The sequence below is a fragment of the Corvus kubaryi genome, unplaced genomic scaffold, assembly GCF_017639235.1.
Source record: "Corvus kubaryi isolate FWS band 111438036 unplaced genomic scaffold, C.kubaryi_AGA036_p1.0 37308, whole genome shotgun sequence".
NCBI classification, from domain to species: Eukaryota; Metazoa; Chordata; class Aves; order Passeriformes; family Corvidae; genus Corvus; species Corvus kubaryi.
This window is the reverse complement of record NW_024581096.1, coordinates 3,326,259-3,344,052: the sequence shown is the minus strand read 5'-3', so window position 1 is coordinate 3,344,052 and position 17,794 is coordinate 3,326,259. Positions and strand designations below refer to the sequence as shown.

At 42.5% G+C, this 17,794-nt stretch overlaps 1 long non-coding RNA gene across 1 annotated transcript in view; it reads left to right on the top strand.

Annotated features, from left to right (window-relative positions):
- Positions 1-321, top strand: part of LOC121665044 — a 3,148-nt gene extending 2,827 nt beyond the window's left edge. The window contains exon 2 of the long non-coding RNA XR_006016204.1: positions 203-321. This is a non-coding gene — a long non-coding RNA (uncharacterized LOC121665044). The remainder of the gene's footprint in view (positions 1-202) is intronic.
- The last annotated feature ends 17,473 nt before the right edge of the window (positions 322-17,794 follow it).

The window sequence follows — 17,794 nt, the reverse complement described above, 5'->3', positions numbered from 1 at the left end:
TCGGGGAGCACGCGGCACCGGTGCCCTGGGATCCCGGGAAGGGATGGGACAAAGGCTTCACAAACCCCTGGGCAGCCGATCCCGGTGTCCGGCCAGACCCTCGGGAACAGCAGGCTGGAACAGCAGGGATGAGCACAAATCCTGGGTGGCAGACGAGGTGTATCCAAATGGAGACCCCTCCCCGGGGGCTGGGGCAGGCAAGGCGAGCAGGGCTACAACATAGCAAAGGCTCAAAGCAGCGGTGGGGCAGGACGGCCACAGCCCGGCTCCCAGCGGGGCAGGGAAGGCAGGCTTGGGGTCCTGGGGCTGCTCCAGCAGAAAGAAAAACAGCCGAAAGAACAAGCAGCTTCTCTCTCTCTCTCCGAACTCCGAGACCAACTGCCCACACACCCAGGTGAAACAAAAAGAGCAGCCAGGTCCTTTGTTTTACTTAACTACTTGGCCACTTGTTCCCCTAGCAACATGTATGGGGGAAAATTCCTTTAACAGAAAAAAACCCCTAGGACTAAACTAAAACCCCAACAAGAAGGTTTGTGGAAACCTGCCCTAAGCTGCCTGCTCTAGTAGATCTGCTTGAGTTGAAGCAGGTGAAATATCAGGGATCATGATTTTGCATCTCGTATGACCATTTTTCAGGTTGTGAGTTGTCATTCACTACTAGGAGCAAAATAACAACACACTTTTCAGCTTATATTAGAATTTTTTTTTTTTTTTTTGTCTACATATTCCCCAAACAAGTCCTGCTTCCTTGTGAAATACTGGCCTTGTGTCTGAATGAGTAGAAAACACTGAAAAACAAAGCGATGAAGATTTTCCTTTTGACCTCAGATTGCTTATACTGGCCAGTTTGCACTGCTCTCTTCATCTGCATGAGTTGGGTTGTTACTGCATCCTGAGCTGCTCTGACATATTCTTCACCTGCAAACTATCTTGCAACATCCCATGTTTCTCCTGCATTGCCTGACAACTGTTTGGCTGGGGTACTTTGCTCTTTGCAGTGTGAATGCAAACCTTACAGTCTGTATAATTAATTTTCTCCTTTGATTTCCTCCCTCTTTTTCAGTAAATGAAACTGCTGCTCTAAAAGATATTGGTAAGAATTTAATATAGATTTGGGTTCTGATATAGCTAGGCAGAGCTGTCATTTATTCAAACTGGTAAGGGAGAACTGCCTGCTTGTTTAATTTGGGCTATTCTCTTCCTTACATTCTACACAGTGAGGGTTCAGCAGACATGGCAGAGGAGACTGCTGTAGATAACACTGTGGATGATGCTTTGTCATAGCAGCTTTCTCTGGAAAGGCACCTGACAAATACCCAAGCACACATAGTGCCAGATCTCTGCTGAGGGGTGAATCCACTCTTCTGTCTGCTCCTTATTGGTCCCACATGACATTTGCTAGCTTTGACTTACTCTTAATTCATGAGTTAAAAGCTTATGTCCCGCTGGCACCTCTTGGCACCTTTGTGCATATCCAGTGTGTCTCCAGGCTGTTCCATTCTCACTTCCCAATGTCTCCCCTAGTTTTGCACATTCCTTACAGTCTCAAAATGGGCTTGCCACTCATCTCCAGGAGAGCTTTCAAACATTTAAAACTGAACTTTTGGACAGGTTTTTAATCTCTAATAACTGTTTTAACACACTGAACTTCTGGGAGAAGCACTGCATTGAGCAGGGAGGGGGGTTGGGTAGATGTTTAAAATGGGCTCTCTGAGAGGTTGCCAAAGCAGGTGTGTGCAGGGAGCAGGCTGTGAGCTGAATGTACAGAAATGAGATAAGAAAGATCTGGCCCACCTTCTTCTGTCTTGAATTGGCCGGTTCAGCTGCTGCTGCTGCTGGAGGGCACAATGCCTGAACACATCCTCTGAACAGGCACATTTTTTCATTACCATGGGACTGAGATGCTATTACTCCATAATCTCTGAGTACTCGTGTACCTTGTGACATGCATAGTTTGACAAAGCCCTTTGTAATTGAGGGATTGGTTGCTATGAGCTGCTTTAGGCCTCTTCTGACGTGAGGGAACAAAACACTGTTCAGCTAATGCTGCACAAAAACTTTCAAAATCCTTTTTATATTGAACTTTTAAATTTTGTATTTCAGATTTTAAATCTACTTAATGAAGGAAGGATAAAGTTTAAAAATACTTCAGTAATAAAAAGCCTTAAATCTGCTGCATAAATTGTAAATATTTAGCTCTCATACATGACTGTGGTGTTGAGGTTAGCATGCATTGTGGAAATGCATGCATTCTCTGAAACGTGTTCCTCATGATCTGATTCCTCAGTGTCTTACTGTGCTTCACTGCTCACTAGTATATCTCCTAGGTGTAACCATAATTGTTGGTGACCTGGGCAAGGTCAAAAGCTTTTTTAGAAGATACACAACCCCATTTGTCACATTTGTGCAATGTGAGGCCAAGATGCAGCTGCCAGAAGTGTCACATCTGACCTGCAGCTTGCTACAAAACTTGTCTTCCTTTCTCCCAAAAGGACAATAGGTTTCAGAAGAGATTGCTGCAATTCACTCGCCCTGAGGCTGACTATGAAAGTAGAGAACATATCCCAGGTGGCACAGACACAATGAATGGGTCAAACTTCATCTTGATATAAAAAAACCCTAAAATAAATTGGGATGCAAGCCATTGTCACAGGTCAAATAACTCAGATCATACTGCCTCAGGGTAAGTGCAGAAAATTGCATTTGATGTCTGAGGAGTCCTCCTAATGAAATATTATAGGGAATGGAATTTTCACTTTTAGGGGGTGTTTCTCAGTTTTCCCTTTGGATTAATGCAAGTAAACAACTAATGCCACATTTTGTTCAAGAAACCCAGCTATTTAATATGGCAATTGGTCTATCTTAAGAGCATTTTAGTATTAAGGAATGTTAGTTATATTAAGGGATTATGCAATGCAACATTTTTCTGTGTGTATTACAAATGCTGAGCCCTGTAGAGTAAATTATATTTTAATTTACAAATAGTCCCTTTAAGGAACCTGCTGGTCTCTGTGTCCAGTGAAAACAGGAAAACTATCTGTTTTGTACCAAGAACCAGCACTGGCCTTTCAGAAACTCAGGCATACACATGCACTGATACGAACTCTTCGGTTTTCTCACTTGCCCAGAAGAAAAGGGCAGCAAAGCTTATTACTGGTGATTCACGTATACACGCTCCTAACTCTGCTGTATAACTTCAGGCAGAACACCAACTTTTGGTAAAAACAGGTTCTTCAGATATCTGCAGCATTGATGCTACATGAGTAAGGGGTTTTTTCTTAGTCTGTACTGCAGTTTGTGAGACTGAAGCTCTAAGAATGTTTTAATCAATTTTGCAGTTTACACATTTTCCATTATAAAATGGAAGAAGAAAATAATTGCTGTCCAGTTTCAAAAGCTCAACATGTAAAACTACAGAAGGAGAAATAGCAATGTAAAATGCTCATCAGTATCTTGCACAATTTAACTTTGTACTAAGGACAAAAAAGGCACATCTGCTCCTTTTTCTCTCCATTTGTATTGCTCAGGATGGGAAGATACTCTTTTTATCTTCTACAATGCTTAGGATGTCTTTTAGTCAATATTGTGAATTTTCCCAATAAACTTCTTTCTGCAGCTACTTTGCATGGTTTTCTCTTCATTTTGGATAGTTTGCATTTTTTATCTGATCCTTAGAGAGACTATTACATCCTTTCTTCCTCATGGCCTGCATATTTCTTATTTGTTAAAATTTTCCTAATTCTGTAAAATTTTAAATGGTTTTGCATTTATGCTTTTGTTCCTGTATTTCTTTCTTTGTTTTACAAGTACTTTTTCTTCATCTTCCTCTTTCAGCATTTTTTTTACACAGACAGACATGTAAGATCTCAGATAATTAGTGGCAGCTCATTATTCATTTTCACTGTGCCTCTGTACAAATTTTGTGATTAAAGCTAGGGAAATCATAAAGTTGCTCACCTTATAAACTTTGCATCATGTCTGGTGATTCATACATTACTTTTTTTTTAATGATCCCTGATGACGGGACGAATTTGTTTTGTATTAACCCAGTCAGAAAACCTACAGAGCTATCAAGGGGAGATACTTGGGATAATAGCTTTGGGAACTTGTCCTGTTTCTTGGTAAAAGCCAAATACTTTGTCTGTGCTTAACCTAATGCTGCACAAGTCAACAAAGTGGGCAGGCATCATGTGGAAGACTGGATGGGGAAATTGTGTGTTTCCTGTGTGGTCTGGTGTATCTCTGTCAAAATAACAGTTGTGTGAGACAGGGAGAGGTGTGAATGGTGTTACCTTTGAATTAAGCGTCGAATAGACAATTTTGCAATGTGTATGTTTTAATTTATAACTTTGCAGCCTACATGTGATTCTCAATATAAAAATAGCCAATGGAAAAGTACTGCTGAACCATGAAGCTATGTTTACTTTGTATTGTAGCTTGATGTAACTCCGTCTGTGTTACACTGCATATACTGGATGCTGACTCAGAAAAATAAGGAATAGTTACCACTTCCATACTATGAAGTGCAAAGAGTCAGTCTCCACGTGCACTTCAGTTTTTACACCTGTAACAGTGCAGTTTTTTTGGCTTTCTGTGATCTTCAGTTCAAACAAAAAATGTAAAAACCTGGGGTTTTCCTTAGGAAAACAAAGCCAACAGTATATGCAGCCATGAATTCTGGACACTGGATGGAAACTTGAGCAAGCACTGAGTCCTTGAATTTTCATTGACTTATAGGGAAAGCAGTTGAAATTTATGAATGAGAAAATGCTTTTGAACTTTAAATGTAGATGAGGATAAAATCGTTCCCACTGTCTCTTCTGTGTTATGTCTCTGTTAGAAATCATCTCTACTGCACGAAAGTCTTCAGCATCTCATGAAGGCATGTGTGTGTAAATCCTCCTTAAATGTATCCTTTAGGGCAAGGAAAGCAGAAAATCACGTCTGGGGTCCCCCTGCATTTTTCATTATGCATGCAATATGATGAAAAGTGTATAATGTTAAAGATGTAGTTTTTGGGCAGAGAGTAACATCAATATTATCCATGTTGGATCCCGCTTGGTTCAGCCTCCCAGAAAATAGTCTCCAACTAAAGCATAACTTCTAGTGTGTTAAGTAAGACCAAACAAGGCTCATGGCACCATACAGGATTTGTGTGGATCCTTGACTGTATGAGATGAGCATATCTACTCAAGTTGTTGAGTGAGTGCTTTGCTCTAGGCTAGCATATGCAGTAGCTCTGCTAAGGTGGTGCTCAGAGATGAGTAGGTAATAGGCATGTTTCTTCTCCCCAGTTCTTTGGAGTGGCTGTTACGGAGGTTTCACTTTCTGGAGAAACGCAGCATGCCTGTATAGAAGCAAATTACACTGGATTTTGGTTAGTAAATGCAGAAAAATATATAAAGATGCCACAAAGTCCTTAAAGGTCAAGAGTTGCAGTAGTGTTTGCATAGGCATGTTACAAAGTATGCAGTGAGCAGCAGATGTGTTCAGCTGCCAGCTTGACCAAGGAACAGAAAATGCGTATGCAGTGTGGTGGTTTAGCAAAACTTGATTTCTAAATTTTTGTGGCAACAAAGGAAAAAAAGAGGAAAAACATCTGCTCGAGACTTCTGTGACCAGCACAGAGCCAATAGCTGATGGGCAGGTTGCGAGACCACTTGGACAAGTTGGAAATGCCTCTGTGATGTACATATTTAAGAAAGAAGAGACCATGAGAAGCTCCTATTTCTCTTGTTCCCCTGTGAGGGGTGGCGAAACGAGGCTGGGCCCCTTCCTGGAGAAGGCCCCTTGGTCCTCCTGGCGTGGTGGCCAGGGCTAGGCCGCTGCGAGGAGCCACCCCGGCTCCATGAGCAGCCATGCAGCCAGAAAATCCCCACCTTGAGGCTGGGACCACACAACCAAGATTCTTCTGAAGCTGCCAAGGCCCTTGAGGCCAGAGCAGCCTGCGCCGAACCAAGCAAGAAACACCACGTAGCCAGCAGCGAGAGACAGGGCAACTCTTTCCCCGATGAAGATCAACTTCTCAGCTGCAACTTACAGACACTAACTTTCTTCCAAATCAGACAAAAAGGAAAAGTGAGATCATGTGAGGGAAAACCAACATGGCAGCACTGAAGTCAGTGGGGGAAGGGAGAGGGCAGAGGCCCTCCCAGCCCCAGACCTGAAATTCTCCTGCAAGCCCTGGTGAGGACTATAACACAGCAAATTGTTTTCCCTATAATTCATTGAAGTACATGGAGGGGTGCAGAGATTCATGTGCAGCCCGTGAAGAGGAGGGCTCACCCTAGAGCACACAGATGCTGAGAGAAGATTAAAGATTGAAGAAGAGAACCTTTGCTTCCAGGCTAGAACAGCTCATCCTTAAAAGACTAAACCCCATGTACTGTTATGACCCACACTGGCAGTTGGGGGAAGACTGCAAGATTCGTGGGAGGGATTTTACTGCAGCAGATTTGGGTGGGCTGTTGCTTGTGAAAGTTGAAACCACACTAGAAAAGTTCGCAGAGAACTATTTCCTGTGGGAAGGATCCCGTGGCACATCAGAAGAAACTCTTTTCCTTAAACGTAAAGAAAGACTTAAGAAATTAAATACTGACCAAAACCCCATGTTCATTTCCTTGCGTGGTTAGTGGAAAGAGGGAGGATTGGGGAAGAAAGGTGTTATGAAAGTTTGCCTTGGTTTCTCATTGCTGTTTTTACTTCAGTAATAAATCTTCTTCATATTGTTTGAGTTTGGACCTGTTTTGCCTTGAAGTTTTCCTTCTTCCTCAACAATCCTTACTTTACCTCATGAAAATGAAGTTTTAAGTTCCCCTCCTCTGCTTAGCTATAGCAGAGGCAAATAAGTGAATAGTCTTTCATGGTGCTTGGCACTTAACCAGTGTCAAACTGCCACAAGCAGTAATATTTTAATCTTATGTCTTTCTAATTTGTTTTTTAAATTTTATATTTTTGTACGTAAACTAGCAGTCTCTCAGCAATGTTGTGATAAAAGCAGGGATGTTGGGAGAGGGAGTATCCTTTGGACATTGATGGTAGTGCTGAAAAAAAATTGGCTTAACTTTTCCATGCAACGCCCCTTCAGATCTCAAACAAGCAAATTTCAAATGGTTCTGATGGAAGAGCACAAAAACGTGTGGGCTTTTATAGACTAAACACCATAATAATGCAAATATTTGTCTTTGAAAATCCGAGTTATTCTATTAGTTCTTTCTGACAAAGGCAATATTTTATTCAGGTCTTGTGCAAACCAGTGTTTGGTTCTAGCAAATACTTTTTCAGATAATTAAACTTCAAAAAAGTTCATTCCATGATAAAAGTGAGCAGAAAATGAGAGAATTAAAAAAATATTTAGAAGTCTACTAGAATGTGAGAAAGTGGCCATGAGCAACTTCACCTTTTGGCATAGATGAGTGATACATACTTTATGGGTTTAGCAAAAATAAATTGCCGTACTATATCTTAAAAGGGCAGACTGGCATTTTCAGGTCTGATTAAGTAAGAGCATTTTGAAGAGGGTTGTAAAAGAAGAGATGATAGAAGATGGCAGATGGAGTTTCTAAAACAGGGAATTATTTGGTTTAAAGTCTGGAAGAGGTACACGAGAGAAAAAATGTAAATTGGTTGGCTAAGTTTATAGAATAGCCTTCTATAATAATGTTATGGCAGATGGCATGTACAGACTAGTTATTTAAGAAGCCCAATAAGAGCTCAATATTATCTTTAGTTTGGCTTATACAAAAACTTATGATATGAAAAAGAGTCAGGAAAGAAACTTCATAAGCTCCTGTATCGTAAAGAGGCTTCTTTTCATGTGAAAACCGTCAAATCCATAGAATCCTAGAATGGTTTGGGTTGTAAGGGACTTCAAAGATCACGTGGCTCCAATCCCCATGCCATGGGCAGGAACACCTCCCTCTAGATCAGGTTGCTCAAAGCCTGATCCAACCTGGTGTTGAACACCTCCAAGGATGGGGCGCCCACAGCTTGTTACAGTGCCTCAGCATCCTCACAGTAAAGAGTTCCTTCCCTATGGCTAATCTAAAGTTACCCTCCTTTAGCTTAAAAGGCCCTTCCTCCTTGTCCTAACACTTGCCCCTATGCTCTTGAGAAGCATTCTTGTAGGTGCCCATTAGGTATTGGAAGGTGCTGTAATGTCTCTACAAAGCCTTCTATTCTCCAGGCTGAACAGCCCCAACTCTCTCAGCCTGTCCTCACAGGAGAGGTGCTTCAGCCCTTAGATAATTTTTGTGGCCTCCTCTGGATGTGTTCCAACAGGTCCATGTCCTTCCTGTGCTGGAACTCCAGAGCTGGATGCAGCGCTGCAGGTGGGGTCTCAGCAGAGCAGAGCAGAGGGGCAGAATCCCCTCCCTGGCCCTGCTGGCCGCGCTGCTTTGGATGCAGCCCAGGACATGTTTGGCTTTCTGGGCTGCGAAGGTATTGCTGGGTCATGTCCAGCTTTTCAGTCATGAGAACCTCCAAGTCCTTCTGTAGTGGGTTGAGTTCGAAACCAGGCAGAAACACCAATTAACTGTAGTGGTTTTGGTTCAAAATATTCATTACTTACTTATTTTCCTTCCGTGAGAGAAGAATTAGAAGAAAAGCAAAGCAGGCACAAACAATGTTGCAGTACAATGTTGCAGTACAATGAAAGAGTTTTATTACTAATAGAATTAAAAGTAAAGAGAAAATAACAAAAAAAAAATTAAAGCAAATCCTCTCCCCCCCGCCCCCCCTCCAGCACTTCTCTCCTTTTACCCAGCTCGCACAAGGATAACAGAACATGGGATGTTAGTCAGTGTTCCAGTTCTTGAAAAGTCTCTCTCTTATGCTTAAGGAAAAAAGGGTTTTTTTTCAGTTGCACGTGGTTCCCAAACTGCTACTAACAGCAGACCCACCTGGAAACAATCAATCTGCTGTGTGTAGAACATCTCTCCCATGAAAAATCTCACAGTTCCTTCACTCTGCAAAACATGGGCCATCACATCTTTTTAAGGATAAGTTATTTTGGCCTGTACAGAAAGGCTTTTCTTCGCCACAAGTCTCTAACAGCCTCTTACTACTTCTATATAGCCTGGCATAGGCACTCTTCACAATCTTCACAGGCCACATGAGGATTCTCCATCCCCCCATGTTCTTCAAATGGATTAAAGAGACAAACAGTTTGTGGTATTACAGTTTCTTACCATGGCATGCAAGAAGGTTTTTTAAGCTACGCTCAAGAATCGCGGCACCGCCCTCTTTTCTCCCGTCGCCATGCTCAGCTCCGTCTCACGGGACTCACTTCTCTTTCTCTCTGGCTCTGAAGCCGCCATGTTGAAGAGTGTTCTTGTTCAGGCTTTACGGTGGGGAAAGCCTCGCTCCCTCTGTGCTGCTGGCTGCGTGGTGTCATCTTCAGTTCAGCACGAAGTGTGCTGGCAGCAGACAGGAGGCTCTGCCGGCTCCTGTTGACTCCGCCGGCTCCGCATGGAGAGGAGAGGGACCCGCCTGTCCCCAGAAGCCACGCTGGATGGGTTTAGCTGTGGCAGTCCATGGCTGGTTTGAGCTGCCTGCGGCTCTGGGACAGTCCCCCCAGTGACCCAGGGTCCATGCCGCAGCGTTGGGAAAGGGGGAAAGGGGCAGTGACCCCAGCCCGGCCCGGCGGGGCCTGGAGGCTCGGAGCCCCCCCACCTTCCAGCAGGTGAGCTCCGGCAAAAGGGGGAGTCCCAACTTTCCGTGCGGTTTAAATAAGTAAATTGCGAGAAGCGTCATTGGTCTAAAAGACTGTCCATGAACTCAGGTTCAACCCAATACGCCTTCTCAGTGAGTTTGTCTCCAGTTCTGTACTCATGTCTGCTGGGATTGTCTTGACCCAGGTGCAGAGCTTTGCTCTTGGCCTTGTTGAACTTTATGAATTTCTCATGGATCCATTTCTCAAGCTTGTCCAGGTGCCCCTGGATGGCATCCCATCCTTCCGTTGTGTCACCTGCACTGCTCAGCTTCCTGTCACCTGCAAATGTACTGAGGGTGCACTTGGTCCCTCTGTCTCTGTCACTGATAAAGATACTGAAGAGCCCAAGCCTCAAGACAGCCCTGAGGGACACCACTCATCACTGGCCTCCACCTGGACATAGAGCCATTGACTGCAACTCTCTGGCTGCATCCATCCATCCAATTCCTTATCCACTGAAAAGTCCCCCCTTCAAATCCATGTCTCTCCAATTTGGAGATAGGCGTGTTGTGTGGGACCCTCTCAAAGGCCTGACAGAAGTCTAGATAGATGACACTGGTCAGTATTCCCTTGTAGACTGTTGCAGTCACTCCATCATAAAAGGCCACTAGACTGGTCAGGAATGATCTGCTCTTAGTAAGGCCATGCTGGCTGTCTCGGATCACCTCATCATCTTGCATGTGCTGAGATGCTTTCTTTCCAAAAATGCACTTAATTGCATTAAGAATAAAAATTAACCTTTCAAAAGCAATGTAATTAAATGTAGTGGTTTGGTCCAAAATACTCATTACTGTTTATCTGCTGTGAGATAAGAATTAGAAGAAATGCAAAACAGGCACCAAACTTGAAAGAATATAAAGAAGTTTATTAACAGACCTAAAAGAAGAAAAAAAAAAAATTATACCACCTTCAGAACTCTCCTCCTCCCCCCACCTTCCTCCCTTCTCCCACTGACAATGTAAAAAGACAACCCTTAAGATGTTCAGTCTGTTTACCACTTCCATAATAACCTTGTTCAGTCCATTTAGAAAGAGAAGTCTCTTCTTGCTCATGCTATGAAAACATTATCACAACGAGACAGCCGCCCACTTCCAAATATTGTTCAGTCCATTTAGGAAGAGGAGTCTCTCTGCCTGCGTGTGAGTCCTTTCCCCCGACTTGCAGCTTTTCCCACAACTGCTTTCGAGGGTCCACTCTTGAAGTTTTTTGGGGTACAATATTAAGGTTGAGCTGTTCAGAAACAAAAACAGAGGCCCTTCTCCTTCCCTGGGAGCAAAGGGTCTTCATCATCTTCATCTTTAGGACTATCTCTGGGAGCATCTCTAGGGACTGAGGTTTTCTCCTTTCCCGTTTGGAGCAAAAGTCCTCATCGCTTCCATCTCTCCCTGTCCAAACTTCTCATGAAATTACAGCTGCGTCAGCATCTGCCTATCTCAGCGCAGGTGCTTTTGCTCACGAGTTGAACACTCCACCCCCCATATCTTCATGAAATTACAACAGGATACTCTGATATATCATAGCTTCACAACAGAATTTCAGCTTTAAGCATCTCCCCTCTCTCTTCCCTCAGGTTTTCAGCTCTTCACAGCAATAAAAGGGTTAATCTCACCTTGGCCTTGCAGCTTTGCAGCTGGAATGTTGAATTTTTCTTATCGCAGTGGAGAGGGGGGAGAGCCGAGCTGCTCCGGCTGCCCACGGCAAGGCAGTGGGGGGGGGTTCCACGGCTGGAACAGGTCCATCGGCTCCAGGATGGCCGTGGCCCGGCCCGGCCTGACCCAAGCAGGGCATGGCCAGGCCCGCTGGCCCCCACACGGGGCCTGCAGCCACCTGTCCCAGCACCGGAAACAAGAGAGAGCTTGGAGGGGGAGTTTGCTTATTCTTAAATGTGGATCACAGAGGCGGTCACAACTTTAAGTGGCTTAGAGAATTGTCCATATTCAAACTGGCCAGCTGATAGGTTCTATCAGATCCCAGAGGAAACTGTAAGCACCCCTTTGCAAGGACATCCCTTCCGGGACTCTGCTTGCTAACCTATGACATTAAACCAGTTTAATTTAACATTTCTCTTTCAAGCTCAAAAACTGTGGTATTATCTTGCTAAGAAAGGAATTAAGCTCTGCAAAAGTTTGCTGCTAACCAGCTCTGCAGTGGCAGTGGATAAATATTTGAGAAGTACTCTTATTCTTGAAAGAGGTAAGATTTTCCCCTGGTTAATCCAGGATATAAATGTTTTAAAATACATATTTCTCTGCTGAATACTCATGGTTTGAAATTTGTTATAGAACAGTCCTTTAATTCCCTTTGGCTGTGTTTAAAAACCGAGGCAAGCAACCTAGAAATCAACCAAACAAGAATAAAATCCTTTGCAATTACTAGTGAGAGGATGCCTGTGTATGCATTATACCAACTTTGGAATAGGATTCTTAATTTAGCAGGCATTAAACACGAACATGATTTTGCCATAGTACAGAACCTTAAACAACACTCACAGTAAGTATTGTGTTGCAGAAGTGCCCAGATACAATGAGAGGGAATTATTTAGAAGAGTAAAAGTGAAAATGCATAGTGTCTGCAGACTTTTTTTTCCCATAGCATTGTATGCACACCAGGGGAACAGTGTAAACATCATACATACTCTGCACTTTACGAGAAAACATTTATGAGAGAAAATAGCAGAAATCTGCTATTTTATGTCAGTTCTAGAGGTGTGGAGTTGTGATGGTGTTGGTTTAGAACAACCTCAACTGAGTACAGCAGTACCACTGGCATTGCTCCCAAAATAATCTTCTGAACAGATGTACATTATGTCAGACAGCAAGTAAAGCAGGGAAGGAAGGAAGGAAGGAAAGCAGGAAGCTCCTTGCTATGTATTCAAACAACAACAGGATTCAGAGGCCCTCGTGAGCAGACACGATGTCCATGGTGGCTTGGAGGTAGCCTTTAACACCAGCCCAAGTAAAGCACCCTTCTGCCACAGCTGCTGATGGTCTCCAGTACCAGTGCCTTCTGGCTGAAGTGCCTCCCCCATCTCCTTTCTCTGTACACTGCGCAGGGCACTTGCCTTGCAATGAACACATTTTTTGTACTGAAGCTAAGTGTTTTAAGTGCTGAGGTCAGGAGAGGAATTGGTTTTTGTCATATTTTACACACTTGTATCCACATTTACATCCTGTCACTTGCCACATGCAGCTCTTAAGAAATAAAGAAGTCTCTTTCAGTACCCATATGCCAATTTATCTACTTGATCCCATGGATTTCTGTATGGAGCAGGAACTGTGGGTGGATAATACATTCCAGATTGCATACATTAATGGGGAACAGGAAAGAAGATCAGCCTTTTCAAAGCTTTTGTTTTTCTGACTTCTCCAGGATTTTTAGAGTAAGAGGCTGAAAAGCTGTGGATTTCTGGCTGTACTATTGATCACTGACATACCAACCCATTTGGTCCCTTGCAACGGCATTGGCCTGGAGGCTACTCCTGGCAGTGTCACTGTCTGCTGTGAGTTGTTTATTAGTGCAGGGTGCAAGTGGTTTAAAGAGCCTTCACCAGGTGAAGCTGCATAGTAGGGATGGTCATTCTCCAGGAGCTAAGGTGTAAATGAGTGTTATTGGTTCTAGAAAGTGAGTTTCTTTTTCTGATTTTGAACTAGTAGGGAGTTTTTGTAAGGAATGGAGATGCTCAGTAACATGCAAATGCAACTTTAAGTAGAGGGTGCTTTTTGGTCACTGTGAGAACTTTTATACACTGCTTAATTCTTTTTATTTTTATTTCTTAGATTTTAATTTTGTGTGCTGAGTCAAAACTGTGAAGTTATTTAATGAGCAGTGCTATAGATAATATCGTGCCATACATGTTAGAAATTATTTGGAAACCACATTGCATTACTATTATGTTTCTGCAAAAGGAGAGGCTGGGGAGAAGAACACATAAAATGAATGCTAGTCTGTGCTCTAAACTGCACCTGTTCCTGTATGGTGTGTTTTTATGGGTGGAAAGAGTGTACTAAAGAAGACATGTTTGGATTTTACTGCTGCTGAGAAGTTCCCTGTCTTGGTACCCTGCTATAATGGAAATAAGAGTCTTCAATATTTCCCATAAAAAATTGCAGATACAGAACCTAGGAATAAGTTAATTTTCTCCTAAAGATGAACCTATCTTTCCAGCACTACAGAAGCAAAAAGCTTCATGACCTAAGCTAATCATCAGACAGTCTGGAAGACATTATTTTCTTTTACAGTACAGCATCCCTCTCTGGAGAGGGCTGTAGAAGTGTCCTGCCTTCTACTGAAGCACCTGACATAAGTAACTCCAGCAGAAAAAAGTATGAGAAGAAGTCTTAGGTGCCCTCTTCTATAAGAAAGCCTATCATATGAAATGCTTACAAATTATTTTCTATTGACAAAAAGGTAATTTCAGCTTTAAGGTGTAAGTCTTTGACATTCTTGAGGAGAATCTTGTGATTTTACAACAATATATTCAGGGAAAATGTTTTACTGACAGTACTGAAGATCAATCCTGATGGGATATGAAAGGTTCTATTATGTTTTCATCAAAGAGTATAAAATTTTATTTAGTTTCTATAAGAAATATCTAGATTTTTACTGCTTTTACACTATTACAGAACATTTCAGCCATGTGTTTCTGCTCTCCAAATTTGTGCTAAACTGTGTACTTTAACTATATCAATATTCAAATGCTTAAATAATCCAATATTTATCAAATAATTAGTGTGTTTAAGTTGCATTTCAGAGTTGAGATTATTTAACAATTATTTACCAATGCTCTTCTAACTTTTCTAAGTGAAAATATTTCTAGGAAGACATCCTTTATATGCTCCTCTGGTTTTACTGTATAGTTACAAAATGGAGGGAGTAATGAGTCACCAACCCGAGGCATACATGCTTTTCAGCCTTAAACAAGTCTTTCTTTTGTATACAGACACGACTTACCAATTGATACTTTGTCAGAGGCAAAGTTCCCTATAAGCCTGTCTGATCTGAAAACTTACGACTGTCGAGCTCCTTGTAGATATTATGCTGTTTTCCTCATTAATGAAATAACACATTATCCAAACTTACAGACCTCCTAATGGAACAGAAGGGAATACACCTTCTATCTCGTCTTCTGTATTGAAGAAACTGATGGGGAAATCTAATCTTTGGGAGGCAATATGTTGTAAAAGGTGAAAAGTTCACTTCCCTTTTTAGTATGGACTTACTGGGTCACTTGGGCAAACACTGTCCAACATGTAGGTGATTGCTGAAGGTAATGCCACATGAATCCATGAATTACTGTGTTCTTGTTTACATGATTCGCTCTTTGTGTGGAGGTAATTTCCAACTCTATTAAGTATATATTAGGTGCTCATATAAAAGCATCTTGCATGTTTTGCACAAAGAATGTTAGTGGGCTATTTTGCTAAGGTTTGTCTTATGAAAAAATACCTTCACTTGCTGCATAGGAGGCCTGCTGCAGGGCCTGCAACTTATTGGAGTGCTGTGTGGAAAAGCGCTAGTGAGAGTCTGTGTCCCTAACATGCATAGCATTTCTTCTGTGTATTGCAGTTAAGAAAGTACATGAGGCTCTGCACTGAAGAACTCTCCAGTTTCTTAACCATCTTCATAGCTGGGAATAGAAGCATTCTCAAGCAACTTCAGTGTCAAGATGAACTGAGTATGTGAATATTTCTACATAGTACTGGTATGAATAGATCCCTATGAAAGTTGTGTTGTTTTTGTAGTGGTCTCTAAGTCTTCAGACAGGAAGCATTAAGAAAGGTATTTCTCCTCCATCGTGACCTGAATATATCTTTTATTTTTTACACTTTGATATAAAGGAATGGGATGATATCTCCATCTGCACTGACCCACTGCTATTTGCATTTTCATACAGGATGGGAGCAGATCCACAGTGAAAACAAGTGGGTCAGTGCAGCAGGAGACATCATCCTGTGGCAATAGGATTTGAAATCCAACCTAGAATAAAAACAGTTATTCACTCTAAAAGATATATGTTCTGCCACTGGAAGACACTGTGAGATTAAAAAAAATGAACCCTACATTAAAAAATCTGAGACTGAAAGGAAAAATGTGTTCCTGCAATTGGGAACTGTGAAGCGTGAACACCTTCTGAGGTCGCACAGCCAAGGACAAATTGCTTGAAATAGCTAACAAGCAGAGAAAACCAACAGTAAAGACCTTCAGTTTGCTTCCTCTTCCTGGGTTGAGATGAATCTTCATTTTCCACTTACTGAGAAACTTTTATGGATTATAGTCACTTGGGTGTTGTGGTGGTTGAGGCCACCACAGGAGTGACCAAGGAGCCACAAGGCCCCAAAGACAGTTGAGGTTTGCTGGTGGGTGTCTAAAGACACCTTCGTGGGCATGGCGAGTTCCCACAGTCCCTTGTTCTATTATGTAGATCAATCTCCTTTGGTTGGCCTGTTGGCCTACCACCCCTTTTACTCCCTATAAATTCATGTTCTGGAAAGTTCTCCCTTGCTTGGTACCCCATTGGCTCTTGGTTCCCTTGTCCTTCTCCTTGCCTTCCCCATTGGTTACTGTTCTGTCGCCCCATGTTCTCTCCACCCTTTGGCCCTCAGTCGATTGGTTCCGATGCTCTGCCCACCCCTTGTACCAGCCCTATATAAAACCCTGGACTGCTCTGTGTTCTTGGTCCTTTGTCTGTGGATCCCTCCATGAATAAATCCCTTGGAACTCCATACAAAGGATCCCTCCTGCCTCTTTGTCTCTGGCTGCACTAGAAGAGCTATCCTACTTTTGTGTGAGTGTGTATGGCTGCATACTTCCACAGCACTGTGTGTCTGGGTGTGTCTCAGTGTGTGTGTGTGGCACCCCCGAGCAGATCCCCTGTGGGACGCTTTCAGGAGGGACATGGCATCTATTCACCATCCACCACTTCACCACATCACTTGGGCACTGTTGGATGCCAAGCTGTATATGTAATATTTCAGAAATATTCACTACCTATTTTTCCTTTTATCTCCCATAACTTTGTTGCAAGAAATGATAGAAGTCGTCATCTTGTTCATTCACTGCAGAGCATTTAAAACTTCCCAGAGTTTCCTCACACAAGGAGTGAGCAGTCAAAACTAACAGTGAGGAAAATAACCCTGGAGGTTATTTTCCTGTAAAATTGTGAACAACAGCTGGCTGATAGCCTATCAGATGCATGGTTTTTTCAGGCAAATTACAAATATTTGTCTAGTCTCCTTCTGCAATGGAAGAAAAATACTCAGAAGCTTTTCTTGAAGATTTATATTCACACAGAGGGTACTTAAATCTGATATCCTGAAGTGGCGATGTTTTTTATTTCATTTCCCTCTTTTTTTTTTTATTGAGGAGAAGGTTTCTATGGGATCTGTGAGTTGTGTGCTATAGCAGCATTGCCAAGCTCTGCATGGGCTGGCTGGCACTGCTGGGCGTTGCTGCTGTGGGTTGCTGTTCCCCTGTTCCTAACATGGCAGCTGTAGCAGTGCCTGCTGTCAGCCCCTATGGACACACGAGCCCAGGCTGCTGTACTACTGTTTTATCATCTTGCCGTCTGCTTTCTGACCTGCCCATGATTTTCCACCATAGGACACAGGTGTGTGCATCATTTTTTTGTACTCTTCCAGAAGCCTGCATTTGTTTCTTAGCCCGTTTTCACTGAGGTCATTTTATTCACTGTTTGTACGGTGTTAGCAAAATGCCATTCTGACTGCAGGGCAGTGGTTTGCTGCCGTAAGAGAAATAATTTTGAGAGACAGAGAAAGACACATGAGATTTCAGGTTTGATTTAAACCCCTTTCTTATTTATAGAACAGTGACTTAAAGATACTTTTTCTGGTCTGTTTGAGTACTTCTAACTCACACACTCATTTCTCTTTTATTCCATTGCAGGAGTAACATATAAATAGTTTCACCCTTTCAGTTTTCTCATGTAAATTAGGCTGTATACAGCATGAGAACCCATAGGCAGGCTACAGAGGTCTCTGCTACAGGCAGAACCAGTTGTATTTCAGAATCAGCAACACTGCTACTCATAGGCTAACTACTATTTGAAAAGGACTTAATTCCAGG